This window comes from Peromyscus californicus, unplaced genomic scaffold, assembly GCF_007827085.1.
Source record: "Peromyscus californicus insignis strain IS unplaced genomic scaffold, ASM782708v3 Scaffold_3__1_contigs__length_106647218, whole genome shotgun sequence".
In the NCBI taxonomy this organism is placed as follows: domain Eukaryota; kingdom Metazoa; phylum Chordata; class Mammalia; order Rodentia; family Cricetidae; genus Peromyscus; species Peromyscus californicus.
In genome coordinates, this window is record NW_026294551.1 from 61724241 (window position 1) to 61745617 (window position 21377).

Here is a 21377-nt window from a genome sequence, read left to right on the forward strand (position 1 = left end):
AGGAATGCTGGCTTTTATCTAACCTCCAGTTACCCTCCTATGGCCCAGGCTGAGCTCATTTTGGATGTTTGGACCGCCTTTTAGAGTCTGGGGAACTGGAGTTTCCTTTGGACCTGACACTCAGTTACGTTTCAGCCTCACCTTCAGCCTGGCTCAGGCTATGAGCGATGGAGAGGCAACAAGGTCAGACTTCTGACTTGCTGTGCAGGCAACAGACCCCTTCCCGAGTCTCCAGTTCCCGTATGTCTGTAAGCACATAACGGGGGCTAACACCCCCTGGGGCTCTGGGGATTGTCAGCCTAAGTCACTGTCTGCTGAGGGAGCATCTTCCACTCTGTTCCTGTAGTCACTGATGTTCTGTGCCAGGCCTCCCTGGCCTCCTGCATCAGTGAGTTTTGGTCATATTCACCACCCCATGCCTCCTCCTAACTCCACCCTTCCCAACTTTCTTTTTTTCTTTTTTTTCAATAATTCATGGAGTCTAGTTTGTGCTGTCCATATACTCTTGTTCAGGGCCATCCATGGTTGACCAGGAGCCACAGCCTTGAAGAAACTGACTCTCCCTCTCCTAGAAACCGTCAACTGTCAATAGTACCTCACCTAGAGGAGGGGGCTCATGGGACATCCCTATCCATGCTAGAATGCCACCTGGCTTGATCTTGTGCCACCCCAGCTGCTGTGTTCATGGCTGCGACAGTCCTGTCCAAAAGACACTGTCTCCTTCCGTCCTCCTCAGTCTGTGGCTCTGACAGTCTTTCAGTCTCCTCTTCCATGACGGTCCCCGAGCCTGGGAGACTGTGATATAGATGTCCTGTGTGTGGCTGAGTGCTCCACGGCCACTTACTCTCTGCACTTTGGTTAGTTGTGAGTTTCGCATTAACAAGCATCCACTGCAAGAATTTCTCTGATGAGGTCTGATACTGCACTGTGGGTATAGAGATGTGACTCCAGAGGGCGGTTGGACACTATGTCCCTTTAGCTAAATCATAGTAGGTTCACCACTATGAATCTCAGAGTTTGAGGCCAGCCTGGTCTATAGAATGAGTTCCAGGACAACCAGGGCTACACAGATAAACCTTGTTTTTAAAAAAACAAAACAAAACAAAACAAACCCAAAAAACAAAACTCCATTAAAAATTCATGAGTGGGGCCTGGCATGCAAGGAGCCCTGAGTTCCATTCCCAACATGCATAAACCCTGCTTCATAATGATGCAAGCCTGCTTCCCAGGACCAGTTAAGTGGAAGGGAAATCAGGAGTTCAGGGTGATCCTCAGCTACATATTGAGTTAGGCTAGCCTGCTCCCTCCCCCAAAGAAGGAAAAAAGATTCAAGAGTCACAAGTCCTAAAATGTTGTTAATCTGAATGGAAGCCAAAGGAGAAAGTCTGGTCTACATGACTCTGCTGCAGACACAGCAAATTTGGTCACTACTCAACTCATGCTTGTAGAGAACCCAGATTAGGGAAATGTCATACCTCACCCCTCTAGCCCTGGTCAGCTTTGTGCCTTTGAAGTCCTAAATATTTGAAAGCCAAAAATTGTTCTACCTGGGACTCATCTCCACACATTTCCATAATCATTACAGAATCTTTTAATGTCACAAATAACTTTAGAGTTGTGTTGTGATTGTTTCCTGGTAGATGTGAGCTTTCTCAGCCTGAAGCACAGGAGCTGAGATCACACCCATGGGACCATCGACTTTCCCCATGAAAGGAGGGAGGGGGCTAAGGAGGCTCATGAGGCTCACACTGCACTCTCCCACCCCTGTGATAGACAGATGGTTGACAGTTGCTGGGAAGGGAAAACTGGTGGTGTAGCAGCCATAAACTGGGTGTGTTTCTGCTGAGAACCCATCCCCCAGGCTCTCAGTGGTGGATCTGATCCTTTGATCTGTTGTTGGGGTCCTGTTTGGGGTGAACAGACATTTGTTTACATATCCCCAGGAAGTCATACAAGTTAAAATGTTGGCCACGGAAATTTGGGTGACCTATCCAGGGTCACATAGGAACCGGCCAGCAGCCTGGCCCGACACAGCTTCTCTGGCTCCCTCTTTCTTGGTAAAGTGCCTCTTCTCACAGTAGACCTTACTTTTCTCTACTGGTGCAGACACTGTGGGCCCACAGCTAAGTTCGGGTAACAGGGACAAGGCTCCCCCTTTCTCAGGTTGGAAGATGGCTGTCAGGCTTTGAAAAAGACAGCATCGGATTTTGTCTGTTGATGGAATTCCGGAGTTCTATCTTTCGTGGAGGCCTCCTGCATATGTAGTCTACACTCATGGTCAGCTGCATTTTATGGAAGTATGGCCTGTAGGCTTCAAAAAGTGCAGAGCTCAGATCTCTAGTCTGAACACATCTCCAAAAACAGGTTTTGCCAAAATTATTACACAGAGTAAAGATAAGTTGGGAGAGTCCCGTGTCACTTGGGAACAGCTAGACCCTGCTAGCTGCACCTCCAGCTGTTACCAAGAAAGAGAACTTTCCCTCCAGACACCACTGTGCCCTATGATGCTCTAGTCCTTCAGATATCTCTGAACATGCAGGACAATCTTCTAGCAGGACGTATTCTGCGGTAAGCTTTGTGTTACTGTAACAAAACAGTTGTCATAAGTTAAGAGGAAAAGTTTATTTGGATCCATGGTTTCATCATCATCAATTGGCCCTGTTGTTCTGGGCACACCAAGGTGGGGGCACATGATGTGGTCCCTGTTCCCCTTCTGGTGACAAGGAAGCAGAGAGACAGAAAGAGGTCAGGGCCTTAATATCCCTTTCATAGACACATCCCCAGTGACCTAACTTCCTCCCATCGACCCCAAGTCCTAAAGATTTCATCATTTCTCAGTAGTGCCACAGATTGGGGACTAAGCCTTCAACACATAGTCCTAAAAAAGACAATATGAACAAGAATATGAACCTTTCAAAACAAGTCACTTAGATTTATGTGGGTCTAAACTGACCAACATCATTGGAAAAACCAAATCCCAGGTCACAGAAGCTTGCAAAGCAGGGAGGGCTGAGGGGAAAGGCAGAACAGTTAGCCTGTGCTGTCTGGATTTTCCCTTGTCATGAGCTGAGGATAGGACTCAGGTGGGAGAGGACTGGACTCAGCATGAAGTGAGTCCATGGCTTCAACTCATGATTGAGGTTGTCACTGGAACAGTGACATGGAACAGTGGGATGGATGAAAAACACAGAGGAAAACCCTGAGAATGGACCATTCAGTACATGCTGAGGCCATCCCAGATGTACCCCTCAGATCTTCCTCCAGAAAAGAACTTGCTCTCTACTTACGAGGAAGGTTAATGCACAGGCTCTGGCTGTCAATCTTCTACCTCAACTTCCAATCTGTCATCATTATCCAGGAGCAGCTGAGCCGCTCCCACAGGACACTGGGTTCCTCTTATGAGCTCCCATCAGCTGGCTGAGACGGAGCCAGGCATGCCTCACTTCTGTCTGCTCCCTGCCCATTTGGTTTCACATGCATTGCTCTTCTAGAACACTCTAAAGTCTGGCAGATGTAGGCAGATGCAACCTGCAGTATTCCTGCCAAGCTCCTGGCCTGGTTCCAGAAAGTAGCACCTAGCCCTAATCCTTCCTTTGTTTAACTATACCTTTTGTTTCTCTTATCGCCCTATGTGAATCTTGTCTGAGAGTCAAGGATCAGAGAGTCCCCCAAGGATCAAAGGCCTATGCAAAACTTGGTTCAGGAAACTTGGAAATCATGGTACCTGAGAAATCAAGTAATTTGCACTTGGCATTTGGTCTCTGGGAGCTCCTTTTAGGTTGCTTTGAAGGTACAGAAATTAACTGGCTAAACTGTAAATAGAGTAAATAAAAATGCCCTAGACGAAGGGATAGTGCTTCAGTCCTTTGAGGCTGGACCCCCCTGCAGCCATGAAAGGCTATATTCATTCTTAAGGTGCCTCTGAGTCTTCTTTCCACGGAGCTGCGTGAACCCACACACCCGTGTTGTAACATTCAGCCACACTGGGGTGTTGCTCAGTGGTTCAGTGCTGTGCTCCATAAGTGTGCCTGTGCTTATGGAGGCAAGAAGAGGATGTCCAATCCCCTGGAACTGGAGTTACAGCTGGTTGTGAACTGCCATGTGTGTGCTGGGAATTAAACCCTGGTCCTAACCAACTGATCCATCTCTTCAGCCCTCTGACTGCTTCATTAGTGCATAATCTGTAGAGAAAAATAGATGTGACAGAGCATTTAAAACATTTGTTACCCTGTGATCCCAGGACCAGTTTGCCTTTCACACGAGTATCAGTTCCCTAAACCATCTCTCTCTGTCTCTCTGTCTCTCTGTCTCTCTCTCTCTCTGTGTGTGTGTGTGTGTGTGTAGGTTCCCACAGAGGCCAAAGGTGTCAGATCCCCCCGGAGCTGGCCTTAGAGGCAGTTGTGAGCTGCTGGGCGTGGATCCTGGGCATTTGCCACTGCTGAGTCATCTCTCCAGCCCTGCTTTCCCTTTCTTGAAAAACCTTCTCCATTTTTACTCTTTTTCTGTGTGCCCCTGGTAAAATCTTGAGACATAAGAACCTGGGAAGTTCAGTGGGTGCCCCTGGGTCTCAGGGCCACACTTCTAAAGCTGGGAGTCACGAGCCAGGCCATTCACCTGTCTCTTCCCTGGATTCCTTTTCACCTGGGCCGCTTAAGGACCCAAAGCTGCTGGGTCCCCAGAGTACTACCACATCTGCAGATTTCCCCAGGCCCTCTGCACTCATCTGCACACCCCAACATTCCTCATACCTTCCCAGAATCACAGCGGGGTGACAGGAACTCCGATGAGGCTCCTGGCTCACCACCTCCATCAATGTGGTCACCTACAGGCTCATAATGCTCCTCCCTTCTAGTTAATTCGGATCCCCACTTTTCTGTAAAATACCTGTTTACTTTCCTAACTGCTCTCAGTTCCTCCCTATTCATTTAGCATAGACAGTCCTATCCCAGGAGTATGGAGATAATTCTCCAGAAAAAACACGTTGCCTTGAACATTGGATACAAAGAAAACAGCCTTTCCCACCCGCACTTTTAATATGATGATTCAAAACAAAATACAAAGCCATTCAGATAAGAAAGCTTCTTCTCTGAATCTAGCAGACGAATTCTTGAGGTGTTGTAAATTTTAATTTATGGTGTGTGTGTGTGCCTGAGTGGACCATGTGCATGCAATACCCAAGGACACCAGGAGGGGGAGCAAGATCCCCTGGAACTGTTGTCAGTCGCCAAATGCGGGTGCTGGGAACTGAACCCAGGTTCTCTGGAAAGAGCAGCAAGTGCTCTTAACTACTGAGACATCTCTCCAGGCCCAGGTTTGTTTGTTCGTTTATTATGCATTTTTTCAAAAGCTTCTTAGGCAAGAAACTCCTTTTAACTAAGGTAAAAGAAATAACTTTAGAGATGCTCATGGCAGGGACTGTTCCTGGGAACGACAACATTTGCAATTGTTTTAAACTCAGTCACAGAAGAGGAAGAGGAGCAGAGCTGGGGATTCAATCTAGTGTCTGGGATCTCCTGTGCCTACACTCTGGCATGGCCAAGGCTGTGTAGGTTTGGGAGACAGGAAGGAAGGAAGGACACTCGAACCCAATTGGTCTCTTGGAAGACTCTGAGACTAGATGAAAGGGACACCTCTCTCCACTCCAGAGACCCTGATAGTCACTTTTTACTTACTATCTCTTGAACTACAAAGTAAGGTCAGCTAGGCATGGTGGCACACACCTTTAGTTCCAGCAATCGGGGTAGGGGCTGGGGTTGTGGGGGGGGGGGCAGAGGCAGACAGATCTCTGTGAGTTCGAGGACAGCCTGGTCAACAAAGTGAGTTCCAGGATAGCCAGGGCTGCATAGAGAAACCCTGTCTTGAAAGACAAACAAAAGCAGGTTCTCTTACATCCACTGCCTAAGGGTTGAGCTGTAAGAAGCAACCCCTCCTCCTTGCCTCTGCCATCCGCCGGGCAGCCTGAAGCAGCAGCCATGAGTGAGTGCATCTCCACCCATGTTGGCCAGGCTGATGTCCAGATCGTCAATGCCTACTAGGAACTCTACTATGTGGAATATGGCATCCAGTCTCACAGCCAGATGACAAGACCATTGGGGGAGGTGATGACTCATATCACACCTTCAGAGACAGGCACTGGCGAGCATGTGCCCCGGCCAGTGTTCGTAGACCTGGATCCCACAGTTACTGATGAAGTTTGCACTGGTACCTACAGCCAGCTCTTTCCCCCTGAGCAGCTCATTACAGGTAACTATGCTCATCATGGTCACTACACCATTGGCAAGGAGACCATTGACCTTGTCTTGGACTGAATTCGCAAACTGCCTGACCACTACACAGGTCTTCGGGGCTTCTTGGTTTTCCACAGCTTTGCTGGGGTGGGGAGTGGGGGGTGGGAGATAGGAGATGTGTAGGGGGTGTGTGGGGGGGTCACGACTGGCTCTGGGTTCACCTCCCTGCTGATGGAGCGGCTCTCTGTTGAGTATGGAAAGAAGTCCAAGCTGGAGTTCTCCATCTACCCAGCTCCCCACCCCCAACCCCCTCCTGCCAGGTTTCCACCGCTGTGGTTGAGCCCTACAATTCCATCCTTACCACCCACACCGCCCTGGAGCACTCTGATTGTGCCTTCATGGTAGACAATGAGGCCATTTATGACATCTGTTGTAGAAACCTTGATATTAAGCACCCAACCTACACTAAACCTCAATAGGTTGATAAGTCAAATTGTGTCTTCCATCACTGCTTCCCTCAGATTTGATGGAGCCCTAAATGTTGATCTGACAGAATTCTAGACCAACCTGTGCCCTACCCTCGCATCCAGATGGCCACATATGCCCCTATCATCTCAGCTGAGAAAGTCTATCATGAGCAGCTTTCTGTAGCAGAGATCACCAATGCCTGCTTGGAGCCAGCCAACCAGATGGTAAAATGTGACCCTCGCCATGGTAAATACATGGCTTGCTGCTTGCTGTACCATGGTGATATGTTTCCCAAAGATATCAGTGCTGCCATTGCCACCATCACAACCAAGTGTACCATCTAGTTTGTGGACTGGTACCCTACTGGCTTCAAGGTTGGCATTAATTACCAGCCTCCCACTGTGGTACCTGGTGGAGACCTGGTCTAGAGAGCTGTGTGCATGCTGAGCAACACCACAGCCATTGCTGAGGCCTGGGCTCACCTAGGTCACAAGTTTGATCTGATGCACACCAAGTGCCTTTGTGCACTGGTATATGGGTGAGGGCATGGAGGAGAGGGGAGTTCTCTGAGGCCTGTGAGGACATGGCTGCCTTAGAGAAGGATTATGAGGAAGTCGGTGTGGATTCTGTTGAAGGAGAGGATGAGGAAGAAGGAGAAGAATACCAAATTAACCATCACAAAGGTGCTGCCTTTACAGGGAAGTTTATTCTGTTCCAACATAGAAAGTTGTGGTCTGTTCAGTTAAGTTGTATATGGCAATGTGTGTGTTCATACAGTTACTGACTTATGCTTTAAATGGTTTTTCATAGACCTAAGCCATCCATTTCATTGATGGGTTTAAAAGAAATTATTCCCTGTCTTAAAAACAAACAAAAGAATGTTCCTGGAAAAAAAGGGGGGGGGGATCTATGGCAACCCACAGAGACCAGAAGAGGGCATCAGATCCCCTAGCACTGAAGTTACAGATGGTTGTGAGCCTCCCAAATGAGCCAGTTTATTTAGGAAGGAAATCATCATTAAAATCTATGTATCTGTGTCTAATGTTAAATTTCAGCGTTTGATGAAGTTTTTATCCTAGGGTCTTGTGAATGTTGTTTTGTGTAAGCAACATTTTAATGTTTTACGAAACATTCAATAGATCCAAAGGATCATTTTAGTAGATTTTACGAGGGTAAGAGTACCTCAAGCCTTTCAAAATACCCCAAAACATGCGCGTTCACACATATGCATTTTTAAAGTACACGTGGTAATGGTGCTGGCTAGGTATTTGCCCTTCGTGAAAACTCGGATACTTTCTGTGTGCGATCTCTGCACTGGTATATGTACCACCCTCCGGACGAAGAAACAGCGTTTCCGTGTGACGACTATTCCGCGATTGCTCTTTCCTCCGAGAAATGCTTATTTGTATAGTTAATAAAGCTGCGCATCTTTCCTGCTGGTTTATCAAGCCGTTCGCTTGGGCGTCGCCCTCTCGCGTTCCCACTTTTCTTACTAGGGGACAGCGGACTAAGAACCAGCGCTGGCGCCTGGTCCCCGCCATCCCGGACCGGCCGCCCTGGGCCCGGTACCCGCCTGGTCCCCATCGGTGTCCTCCTGGTCCCCACCACCCCGGACCTGCAGCCCTGGGCCCGGTGCCCGCCTGGTCCCCGTCACCCCCGCCCGGTCCCGTCACCCCCTTCCGGTCCCCTCACCCGGCCTGGCCGCCCCGGGCCCTCCGCCTAGGCGGCCGCCATCTTACAGGGCGGGGCCCGCGGCCTCCCAGCCGCTGTCAGTCGGGTCCCCCGGTCCCACCGTCCCCGGGCGGCCCCCGGCTCCCGAGCATCCCTCCGTCCCTCCTCGGCGTCCCCTTCCCCGCGAGGGTCCCCTCAACACTGTGTGCCCCGTGAGTCACCGCGAGAGACCGAGGAGGAGGAAGAGCCCGATGTTTGTCGCCGAACGAGGGTCCCCGCGCGGCGGTTCGGGCTGGCGCGGCGGGATTCCGAACTCCTCCCCTGCATCCGCGAGCGACAGTGCTCTGCCCTGAACCTCCGAGCCCGGGAGCGAGCCGGTGGAGCGAGGCCTTTAGCGATGCAGAGTCCCTAGCTCGCTGTGACCTCGTGGCGCAATGGTAGCGCGTCTGACTCCAGATCAGAAGGTTGCGTGTTCAAGTCACGTCGGGGTCAGGGTGGCCTTTTGCTTTTTTTTCTTCGCCAACTACGGCCGAATAAAATACAGTAAAGCTTTAAAGAAGAAATTAGATCAGTACCGGATTAAACCGTTCTTCTCACGCCATGGAAGACAGTAGTACTTTTTCTCTTCCCTGAGACCGAACACCCGAATGCTCGGGAAAGCGATGACCGCCGATGACCGACAGGAGGCGCTGCTGCAGCAGCAGCCGCAGCATCGAGGTGGGACCTTGGGGAAGGTCCGCTGACTCAGCCTCCAATGCCAAAGCCCTGCCTCGCCCCTCGGGCTCCGCCCATCCCCCTCATCAGGTTACCTAAGCCAGCGTGAGCTAGCTATCAATGCTGAACCGTCTGCTTTAATGTAGATCTCTCCTTGTTTGCCTTGAACTTCGTTTTCTCAGCTCCTTACTCCAAACGGTTCTTGGCCTCGCGATGACCGTCTCTCTGGTCATATCTTCAATATCTGTGCCCAATCCTTACCCCCGCAAGGCCGGTTACAACCATTAGACCCGGATGGTTTTTGTTAACAGCTTTGTTTTAAATCTCCTTCCCCACCCCCACCCCAAGGTTGATGAAGAAAATAAAAGCAAGCTGCATCGAAATTATAAACATGAAACTCAAATTGAGTATCTTTTATCTGAAATGTTTGGGGCCAGAACTGTTTCAGATTTAAAAAAAAAAAAACTTCCGGAATGCCGGCTGTCTTAGTTAGGGTCACTATTGCTGTGATGAAACACCATGTCCCAAATCAACTTAGGAAGGAAAGGATTTATTTCACTCACAGTTCCATGTAACAGTTCATCATCAAAAGCTGTGAGGGCAGGAACTCAAGCAGGGCGGGAACCTGGAGGCAGGAACTGATGCAGAGGCCATGGAGGGGTGCTGTTTACTGGCTTGCTCTCATGGCTTGCTCAGTCTGCTTTCTTAGAGAACCCAGGACCACCAGCCCAGGGATGACCCCACCCACAACAGATCAGGCCTTCCCCCATCAACCATTAATTAAGAAATTGTCCTACAGGCTTGCCTACAGCCTGATCTTACGAGGCATTTTCTCAGTTGAAGCCCCCTCCTCTCAGATGACTCTGGCTTGTGTCAAGATGACATAAAATTAAACAGTACATCAGCATACATATAATTACATATCTTTGAAATGGGCCTCAAATTCAAAGACAGAATTCACTTATATTTCCTATATATCTTGTGCCCAGTCGGAAGATAATCGTTATGATATTCTTAGTGTTCCTGCATCTGATGTCCACCTGTCCTGTGAGGTCAAGGTGTAGAATTTTCCAGCTGATCTAGGTATCATGTCACTGGTCAAAAAGTTCTGGGCTTTGAAGCATTTTGGATTTCCAGATTAGAAATAGTCAATCTGTAAATATACTTGGTACTGAAATATGTATCTGTATTTAGAAATGTGAATGATGACTCTGTTGTGGTGCAGGACTATAATCCTAAATCTGGGGAGGCTAAGGCAGGGAGCTGCAAGCTCAAGGCTAGCCTAGGCTACATATCAAGACCCTATCTCAAAAAAAAAAAGTAGTGGATGAGTGCATAAAATATACTGATATTGAAAGTATAAAATTTAATGTGAAGCTTTTCTGATCTATTCTGAATGCCAATTCTAATTGTTCACTGAGTTCTGTAGATGTTGATTCTGATTAATTTTGGTGTATGATGTTTTTATTTATCTGCAATTTTCTTCAAAATAATAGTTTATTGTAAAAAGGATTATACACATCAATTCTAGGACAGTGTATCACATCTGAAGAATATGTGGTATGCTCAAGTGCTCTCTTTCTCACCAAAAGAATATAAAAAGTGACTTCTGGGGCTGGAGAGGTGACTCAGTAGTTAACAGCACTGGCTGCTCTTCCAGAGGACATTTCAAGTCCCAGCACCCACATGGCAAATCACAATCGTCTGTAACTTTAGTTCCGATGGATCCAACATCCTCATGCAGACATATATGCGGGCAAAACACCACTGCACATAAAATAAAAATAAATAAATAGTTTTTGAAAAATAAGTAAAATAAAATATGGCTTTTGGATATGATTCACTCCACCTCTCTGGTACTGACAGGAGGCTGGCAGAGGTGGAGATGAATTCCCTCTGAATGAGATACCAGCCTCACATCATACTGTCTAGCTTTCTCATATATAAGGTCTCAGACAAGATTCACTCACAATAACATTTAAAAGAGAAGATATTAAGGGGACTGAGGAGGAGCTCAGCTGGTAGAGTATTTGGGTAGCATGCATGGCACCCCGGGTTCTGTTCCCAGACGGGGAGAAACTGGGTGGGATAGATCACTAACAAAGAGTGCACCGAAAAATTTACAAAGGAGAGAGAAAGTTTGAGAAAGCGTTGAGATAATGAAAATAGAGTGAAAAAAAACAAAACAAAACAAAACAACAACCCTAAACCTAGATAGCTTCTCTGAGGAAGATAATAGAGGGCAGGGGAGGGGCAATCCAGAGATGGTGATTTGTCATTTTCAGACCCGACAGCATGTGAGTTCCCTCTTGAAGAGGTCCGTGCATCTTAAGCCTGATATAAGACACCCATCCCCACATGTGGTTTGAATGAGAAATGTCTCCCATAGACTCAGGTGTTTGAACACTTGGTCCCAGTTGGTGGCGCTGTTTGGGGAGGTTTTAGAACCTTTAGGAGGTAGTTCCTTACTGGAGGAAGTATGCTGATTTGCCACTGTATTCTGTTTCTGATAAAGCTATAAAAAGTCTGATTGCCTTTGCAATAAACTTGTCTAAGCCTTCGTCTTGCTGTGGCCCCTCCAACCTGTGCCTGCTTTTAATTCCATATTTTAATGCCATATCAGGTAACCTGGGCCTGGTAAGTGAACGCCCATGCTTACAGGAAGTGAGAATCTTAGCAGCATGATGTCTATTCTGGTGATGACCTTCTGGATCCACCTCATCACTGTGGAAGTGCATGTGAATGAGAAGAAGCCAGGGTGACTAGGGAGGGGCCTGTCGTGCTTATTGCTTATTGATTGACTGATTGGAGGCAGGTAAGGATGACTCTGAACTGTGTGAGTGTTAGTGTGAGTGTGTGTGTGTGTCCTCAAGAGTTATAACTTGGGTTTATAATTTTTTGTTACATTTTTACTTATTATTTTGTGCGTCTGTTTCACATATCAGTGAATATTGAGGATGCACAGACAACATTCCAGGGCATACTTGGGCACGATTATATATTTTTTGAAATGGGGTCTTGTGGGAGCGAGTGTACCCCTGTATGAATGAATATTCATAATAGTCAGGATAAGAGCACAGCCACATCAAGGAGCCCAGTGCCCCTGGGACTGGCAAGGCTTTCCTCCTGGCTCTAGTATGGATGTTGACTATACCTGCAGGAAGTACTAACTACAGCTTTTTCCTCCTTGATGACATTGTAGGTGCCTGTGTTTACTAACCAGGCCACACTTGCCTGATATGGCCGGTGGAGAAATTAAAACCAGGCCCAGGTTGGAGGGGCCACAGCAAGACTGAGGGTGTGACAATTTTATTGCAAGCAACCAGACTTATTGGAAATAGAGTACAGTGGTGATTTCTAGGATCAAAAACAATTGTGGTTGCCAGGATACAACGGCAGCTACAAGCTCTGCAGGGTACACAAGATTAATGTCTAAGATTAACTCCTTTCAAATTTCTATATGCTTCATTGATTTCTAAGGGATCATACAGAGAAACACAAAGCAGTCTGAATGCTTCACTGACTGAGGGAGTGCCTCAGTTTCTCAGGAACTGGAAGACACACAGTGCCCCAGAAGCTACAGACTCTAACCTGCAAAACATATGATGCATGCTTCTCAAGGCAGTTAGGTCAAGCCAACTTCATGATTCCCACAGACTATAGCCTGAGATGGCTCCCCTACAGAGATCCCCTACTGAAATTAGCCGACCCACCACCTCATTTGGCTGTACATAATAATCATGCTGAGTTTCCCTGATGCTGTGTGTCTCTATCAAAGTGCACAGCCAACCAATCCCGGCTTTTCTGTATGTGTGTCTCATTTCTTCAATCTCTGTTCCTCCAGTCAGATCAGTCCCCCAAACACTCAGGTTGCAGCAGTGTCTCCTAGACTTCCAGGCTGAAGCATTCTCTGCCTTCTCAATAGCTGTGGTTACAGGCTCATGCCTCTGTACCTAGCAGAATTTTGAGCAGAGAGGAAGTGCAGACTTAATATGCAGCCTCAGTAAAGCCACGCACCCAGAAAACCTTAAAGAGATGGGAAGAGAACAGTCTTAATCTGCAACAATCAGCTCAGTTCTGAGTATCTGCAGGAAGCCTTGAGTGGGTGCATGTGTGCAGCTGATAGTCCTGGGTGCATGTGTGCAGTTGATATGAGCATAGTCGTGTCAAGAACCTTAGCCTCAGATCCGTGGGAAAATGGCAAAGTCTTCCCCCTGGGAGGAAGCTCATGGGGATGGCGAAACCTTCTGTGTGCAGATGTTGACAGTGTGTGCAGAAAATACCTGCTATAGCTGCTCCTAATTGAGATGAGCTAAACCTGCCTCCTTGTTCAGCTATATATGATAACTCTGCTGCTCTGTTTATTTGCATGCAACAACTCCCAACTTCCTGTTCTGCTGCACACTGTAACCCTGCCTCTCTGTTTAACTGCATAATAAACGCACTGAGCTTCAGAGAGCCCCGTCCACCTGATCCAGCTTTTCTAGGTGTCTGTCTTTTCTTCTTTCCCTTGCTGTCCCTGTCAGGTCCAAGTCCCTGGAGCTGTGCAAAGGACTCAGCAAGTATGTGAGTGACCTAGAATAGGGCATTCCTGGGTGTAGACGAAATTCTAAACGGTTGCCGGACCGGACCGGTAGCTCCGGCCAGGCCTGGGGCCTGTAAACCACGTTGGGCGCCAAATGTAGACAGAATTCTAAATGGTCTTATTAAATAAGAAACACAGAGCCAAGTACAGAGTTATAAGCCCAAGAGATCAGAGCACTAGAAGATAGTCAAGACCACCTTATCTTACCACTCGCTGCTGTTGCTCCCCCTGAGAGAGAGACCTTCTTCCTGTGTGACTCTCTTTTTATTGCCTTTCTGTTCCGCCTTCTCATTGGCTCTAAACCCAACCACATGACTTCCTCATCACTGCCTGTCTATACAGACCTCCAGGTCTCTATGGTTCGTACTGGGATTAAAAGTTCATGTCACCGCTTGGCTGTGTCCTTGATCACACAGAGACTCTGCCTGCCATCTGATCAAATTAAGGGTGTGTGCCACCACTGCTGGACTTCTGCTAAATGACTTACTTTAGCTCTGATCCCCAGGCAACTTTATTTATTTACATACAAATAAAATCACATTTCAGTACAAATAAAATATCACCATACCTGGGTGATGTGTGGGAACAGGACAAAGCCCAGAGAGGTGAGGCCATGTAGGCAGGGACCTCCTCTATAGGACCCCAGGTGGGACATTATGTGTGGCTTCTGCATGCCATCTGAGGCCTGCTGTCCCTGACTTTATGCTCTGTCTTCCTACTGTGACATCCATTGTGGGATAATCTTTTTGTACACCGTGTCTCTGCCAAGGCGCCTTCTGATTGGTTTAATAAAGAGCTGAATGGCCAATAGCTAGGCAAGAGAGGATAGGTGGGACTTCTGAGCAGAGATTGGAACTCTGGGAAGAAGAGATGCAAGATTCACCAGCAAGATGCAGAGTCAGTTGGATGTACAGTGTCGGGGAGAGGTAATGAGCCATGTGGCAGAATGTAGATTAATATAAATGGGTTAATTTGAGTTATAAGAGCTAGTTGGGAACAAGCCTAAGCTAAGGCCAAGCTTTCATAATTAATGAGCAATCTCCGTGTCATTATTTGGGAACTGGCAGTTCAAAGAAAGTCCAGCAACAGACACCTCTGGGGTTCCTTCTGCTGGTCACACCCCTGTAGATGGCTTTCTTTTGTGTTTAGCTCAGCATGTAACTTGATCAAGTAGCACATCTGTGGATGGTTGGATGTCATCCGTGCTCTCTGGCTTCAGTGTGGCCCTTGTGGGGGTGGCAGTAAGTGGAAGAATGGAAATGTACGAAGGGTCTGAAGCTTGTGGCAGCACAGAGTCAGCTCTAGCTCTGAGATTTGCAGAAGCCTGGAAGATTCCAGGATTGTCCACTAGGCTCCCTATCTCCTGATTGCCACAAAGCTGGCTTCCCAGCTGGGTTTGGCAGCAAGGGGCCGCCTGAGGGCTGTTGCTAGGCATGGGTTGTGGGTCAGCATTCTATTTTTATATCTGGTCTGGCCATTGCCCGTTTCTATATTTACTCTCTAAAGGGTGCTCCCAAATGCCTTCTTACAGGGTCACTGCAAACTGTGGCCCGAATGGGGACACACAGGTCACCCTTTTCCACCGGTCACTCTTGTCTCACGCTGCCGATAGCCCGTGCCTGCCTTCAGGCTCGAATGTGTCAGAACACTAGGTCCTTACCAGCCCCAGAGTGCTGTGTCAGCTCGGATTTGGCCAGGAGGTGTCTCCTGAAAGGTTCACGCCCGAGGCTGCAACCCCAAAGGACTCCAGTATGTAGTGGTGTGACGTAGCGGATGCAAATACAAGTGTCTGGTGTTTCTCTGATGTTAGGTGGTCTGGCCAGGGCAGGAAGTTCAGTTGGTTTTTACCTTAATGCAGGGTGGCGACTGTGTCTCACCCCATTGGTGGGAGCTTGACCTCCCAATATGATTAATTCATAGTTGATATGAAGAGGAAGGTTGTAATGGAGTCAAAGCTCACGAATGGCTGGCATTCAGGGCTTGGGCAAACAGATGTGTACACGGAGGTTTACAGGATGGGGGAAATGTATAGGACCCTGGCCCTGGTTGGCCCAACCATCTGTCTTAGGGTTTCTATTGCTGTGATGAGACATCATGACCATGGCAATTCTTATAAAGGAAAACATTTAATTAGGGATGGCTAATTAACACAGTTCAGAGGTTCAGTCCATTACTGTCATGGCACAATGGCAGCACGCAGGCAGACATGGTGCTGGAGAAGGAGCTGAGAGTTCTACATCTGGATCCACAGGCAGCAGGAAGAGAGACTGACACTGGGCCTGGCTTGAGCATCTGAGACCTCAAAGCCCGCCCCCAGTGACACACTTCCTGTGTCCTAACAAGGCCACGTGTCCTAATCCTTTCAAATAGTGCCTCTCCCTATGAGCATACGGGGGCGGGGGGCATTCTCATTCAAACCACCACACCATCTTAGATTGGAAAGACTTACTTATAGCTAGGCATCCAATGCCCACTTATTCTGAGCAAGTTGGCAGGTTAGGAGTCTCTGCAGTTACGGCTGCCCACTACAAGAAGAAGCTTCTCCAACTGTAACTGACACTAATCTATAGCCATAAACGTAATTATTTAGAAGGCAATTTGGTGAGCGTATCATGTCTTTTTAGGACATGCTGCTGGGTTTATTATTTTTAAATTCTTTTAAATTTATTGTTACATGATTTTTTTTTTATCAAAAGAATGGGGTCTGAGTCATATCTCTGGTCCCGAGTGGAGGTATGACACCCTAAACTGCCCCCAAAGATCATAATATTATGAAGACATAGTATTAGTCTTCCCCCTCTCTTAAGTGCTGATCAAAAAGGACCCGTCAATCATGCGGACAGGAAAATGGCTTTCTGAAAACTCTAACTGGGCCTGTGACACAGCTCGGCAGTAAAGGCACTTGCTGCCAAGCCTGATGTTCTGAGTTTGATCCTGGCTACCCACATGGAGAAGGGAGAGAGCTGACTTTCTCAAATTGTCCTCTCACCCGGCGGCACAGGCCCCTCCCCTCCCATGCATACGTACACACATTAAATAAATAATAAATAAATGAACAAATAAGTAAGTGTAATAAAAGCTGTAGCTTCAAGAAATGTGATTCACTTGAGGGGATTTTAAGGAGTTAGGAGAATGACTACCCTTTAACGAGCTAGGTGTGTGTACAGCCTAGACGCTCCCCCCTCCAATACAGTTGCTCCCAGATCCCTTCTGCTAGGCCTGCCTTCTTTTCTGAGGTCTAACTTGGAAAGCACAACTTTTCTTCTCCTTTTTTGGGTGTTTGAGATAGGTTCTTGTTTAGTGTAGGCTGTCCTCAAACTCACCCTGTAGCAGAGGCAGACCTTCTGCATCTGGCTCCCAAGTGCTGGGATTAGAGGCCAGTGCCACCATGCCCAGAGAACCTGTCTTCCAAAGATGCTAGAATCAGGTACCACCCAAAACAGTGTCAAAGAAATGCTTGGAGGAAAAAGTGTCCACAAAATGCCTGGCCCTTCCCATTTCCCTCAGATTCTGGAATAAAACAAAATGGTCTCCTCCACTTACCCCAGTTCCCTGGTTTTTCCGCAGTAGAGACAGCTGATGGATTTTGGTAGCGGTGGGACCTTTGAGGGGGGGTCATGACACCCTGTCTCTCTCACCTCCAGAGAGATAGAACAGTGTGTGCTCTGGAGGGCGCCTGTGTCTGTGGGCTCAAGTCTGTGTGTACCACCCAGGCTGGGGAAGCGGAGCAAGCAGCAGCAGCCAGGGGCTGGAGGCCGCTCAGCTTCGAGCCTTCTGAACTTGATGCTCAGACAGAGAACACCCTGCATGGCTCACCTCAGTCTCTAAGAAGGGCGGCTTTCTTAAGGGGACTTTAGGTCTGGGGGAGTTGCGTGGTTACAAATGAAGTTTTAGGGCAGAAGCCCCAGCTCTGGCTAGCCCCAGTGGGCTAGGCTCAGGCACCATCCTGAAATGAGACATGTAACCATGAAAACAGCAGACATCCATAAGAACAGCCAGGGAGAACAGACAAAGTGGTCTCGTGGCCTCAAGTCCGTCTTGGGGTCCAGTCAAAGCCGAGGTCTCGCTGATCATTGTTTTACTTCTGGTTCTGCAAGGGTGTCGGAGGAAATCCTTATTGCTTGAGGGGCACTCTGTTCTCAGGCAGTGGATGCTCTTGCTGCGGGGTGCAGCCTCAGCCTCGTGGCTAACTGCCCTCCCCCGTAGAGCGGCTGTCATGGAAGGCTCTGCTCTTCCTCTGGAGTCTGCGACAGGATTGTGGGACAGGGTGACGCCTCAGCTACTCTTATCTTTGTGCCTTCAGGCTGGAAGCGGGTGAGACAGGTCAGCTACCCTGGTTTCTAGAGTGGTTAACAAGGGCATGCGCAGTTGAGCAGGAGCCGGTGCAAAGTTAAGAAGGTATACAATGAAGACAGAGGGGCCGGCCTTTCCTCCCGCTTTTAGGGACTCCGGGGCCTAGTGAAGGGTCAATCCTGCACACAAAAGCAGCGTCTAAGCTCTTGTTTGTCTAGCCAGCTCCAGTGGGAGAGAAAGGGTCGGCCTCATGTCCCTGTGGTGCTTTCTTACAGGAGGGAAAATCCTCTAAGACAAATACCAGAAAGTAACGGAGTGACTGACTGCTCCACTCTCCAGGGCGTCCTGACAGTGGCTGAGAATAGAGACAAAGGGACCGAGAGGAACCCAGACCACTATTTTAAAGGGTATACAAGCAGATCAGGGAACTAAGTAGGAGACGGTGTTGGTATGAAATAAACTGGACAGCAGAAGCTCTCACACTCCCATACTCGGCAGGCAAGGAACATGTCAAAATGTAGTTACTTCTGAGCTGCAGGGGCGCAGATTCATTTTGTTGACTCTTGTATATATTTTTCTCATTTTTCTCCTGGAGATGATAAAGAATGGAGATGGGTGTGCCGACCTGCAGAGTGAAGGGCTCCATTCTAAACTTAGCCGCGCCTCTGACTTATTGTGTGACCTCGGATGATTTCTTTACATTTGCAGTGCCCAACTTCCTATCTGTAATATGGGAATAATAATGAGTCCAACCTCGCAGGGCCAATGGGAGAGCACGGTGACTGTGTTTGTGGAGAGTGCCTTGAGTGAGGCTGGTGTAAGCTGACAGTAGAGACTGGCCCAGCCATCTTTGCCATTTAAATGCCACCACCATTTCCAAAGCTAGACTCTTCACACGGTCAGTTAGCAACAGAAGATTCCATACACCCCCAACATATATACACACATAATGTTCCATATTCCCCAACATACATACATAATGTTCCGTACATCCCCAACACACATGCGTACATAATGTTCCATATACCCCCAACATACATACATACACAATGTTCCATACACCCCCAACATACATACACACATAATGTTCCATACACCCCCAACATACATACATACATAATGTTCCATATTCCCCAACATACAAACATAATGTTCCGTACATCCCCAACACACATGTGTACATAATGTTCCATATACCCCCAACATACATACATACATAATGTTCCATATTCCCCAACATACATACATACATAATGTTCCATATTCCCCAACATACATACATACATACATACATAATGTTCCGTACATCCCAACACACATGCATATACAATGTTCCATACACCCCCAACATACATACAAACATAATGTTCCATACATCCCCGACATGGATTAAGAGTGAGATTTAGTGTTGCCTGTCTGTAGTACCAGCTACTTGGTAAGTTGAGGGAGGAGGATTGTTTAAATCTGGGGGTTTTGGAACCATTGTAGGGAACACAGATATAGCTGAGATTCTGTCTCCAAAGTCAGCAAAGTAGGAGGCTGGCAAGGCTCAGTGGGTGAAGGAACCTGCAGCCAAGACTGATAACCTGAGGGCCCTGAGTCCCACAAGGTGGGAGAGAGGAACCACTTCCTCAAGTTGTGCTCTGACCTCTACATGCACACCACACCCCCCCCAAATAAACAAACGTAATAACATTTCAAAATAAAGCAAATAACCGTCCCAATGACACACACACACACAAAAACTAAACAAATAAAACCCTAGAAATGATAAACACATACTTGAGAGATGGAAGGCCACGGCGAGTTCAAGGTCAGCCTGAGCTATATGAAACCCTACCTCAAACAAACAAACAAACATGTAAAATAAAGAAAACTCAGAAATTTAGACTAAGAATGTTCTGCTGTCGGGAGGACGTTCTGACCGTGGTGTGCTGTAGATGGACCCTTCAAATCCAAATTCAGATCCCGAGACCGTGGCAGCAGCTTAGCCCTTATCAGGCGAGATTTTGACCACCGCTAGAGAGACTACATTGTGAAAAGATAGTGTTTTTAGCATCTTGCTCCAACCACATAGGAACAATGGAGAAGGTGTCCCGGACATATGAAGAGTCCAGAGGATAGGGTGGAGGTCGCAATAAAACTCCCAACAACAGCAGTTACCTACAGCGGGCCTGCACAAGACTGGCCCTGCCGACAAAGCGTCACGAAGGGAGAAGAGACTCAGGGGGCCCACCCCTTACTGCTGAAATACTGGCTATTGATACATTCCTGGAGAGGAAGAACCGCCACCTTCAGTGGCGCACCGACTGCTGAGTCCACCAGACTCCTGCAGATAGCGCCTGACCCAGGATCACAAGCATCCTTGTGACTCAGTGGGTCACAGAACAAACACATGAACGGGAGAAAGGTATTTTTGAGGAAGAGGGGGACGTACAAAGTATAGGATACGGTAGAGAATGAGAATCATTGTGCCTCATTTGTGTGTGAAATTGTCCAAGAACAAATTTAACTAATTTTTAAGAAGTGTAGACTCCTAACAAGCAAATATGCAGTCTACCACAAGAGGGCGCAAGTGGCATACGCCAAAGCAGGCAGGGCCTGGGGCATCCCAACCCTCCTGCCCTTTTACAGGTTGTTAATAAACTGTCTTGCTGGAGTAGCCTAGGCTGGCCTGAAACTCTATGTTGCCCAGGTTAACTTTGAATCATGGTAATGCTCCTGCCTCAGACTCCTGAGTGCTAAGATTACAGGCATGAGCCACTACATCCAGTTTGTCTGTCTGTTCTTATATGTTATACTCCTTTTCCATTAAAAACTAGCCCATGTGTGCATGAAATGCTAGCAACCTGGATGCCCCAAACCGGCTAAGTGACCCTGTCATCTAAAACTAGACTTAAATGGTTGAGCCCCAGCTCATGCACAGTGGAAAGGGGGGCTCCTTTTCCCTACTAGCTTCTCATGACTGGGGTGGGAGCTGGAGCCTGTGTGCCAGCAAGGCCTTCCAGCTGGTCAGGATCCACCTCTCACATATGAGAATGAAGAACAGGCTGTCAAGTGGGCAGGTGGAGAGGAGAGTCAATACGGGATCATTGTGGCCTTTCGGTTTCTAGTGACATGAAACTTAGAAGTCACTGTTTAACCCTAAGTGAAAAACAAAATCAAAACTCCAGCAACTTTTTTTTTTTAGATTTATTTATTTTGTTTTATGTGTGAGCATTTTGCCTACAAGTGTGCACTTCACACATGCCAGTGGAGATCAAAAGAGGGCATCAGATCCCTGGAGCTGGAGTTACAGATGGTTTCGAGCTGCTGTGTGGTGCAGGGAACTGAACCCGGTCCTCTGCAAGAGCAGCAGGTGCTCTTCATGCCAGACCCTGCTCCCAACCAATGCACTGGCTCACCAAGCTGGATCTGGG

General features: G+C 47.8%; 1 non-coding gene and 1 pseudogene across 1 annotated transcript; both read left to right on the top strand.

Moving 5' to 3' along the window:
- Positions 1 to 355: 355 nt before the first annotated feature.
- Positions 356 to 9446, top strand: LOC128122729 (tubulin alpha-1C chain-like; annotated as a pseudogene).
- On the top strand, positions 8787 to 8858 carry Trnaw-cca (transfer RNA tryptophan (anticodon CCA)). The gene has a single exon. It is a non-coding gene; the product is annotated as a tRNA-Trp (tRNA).
- Positions 9447 to 21377: the final 11931 nt, after the last annotated feature.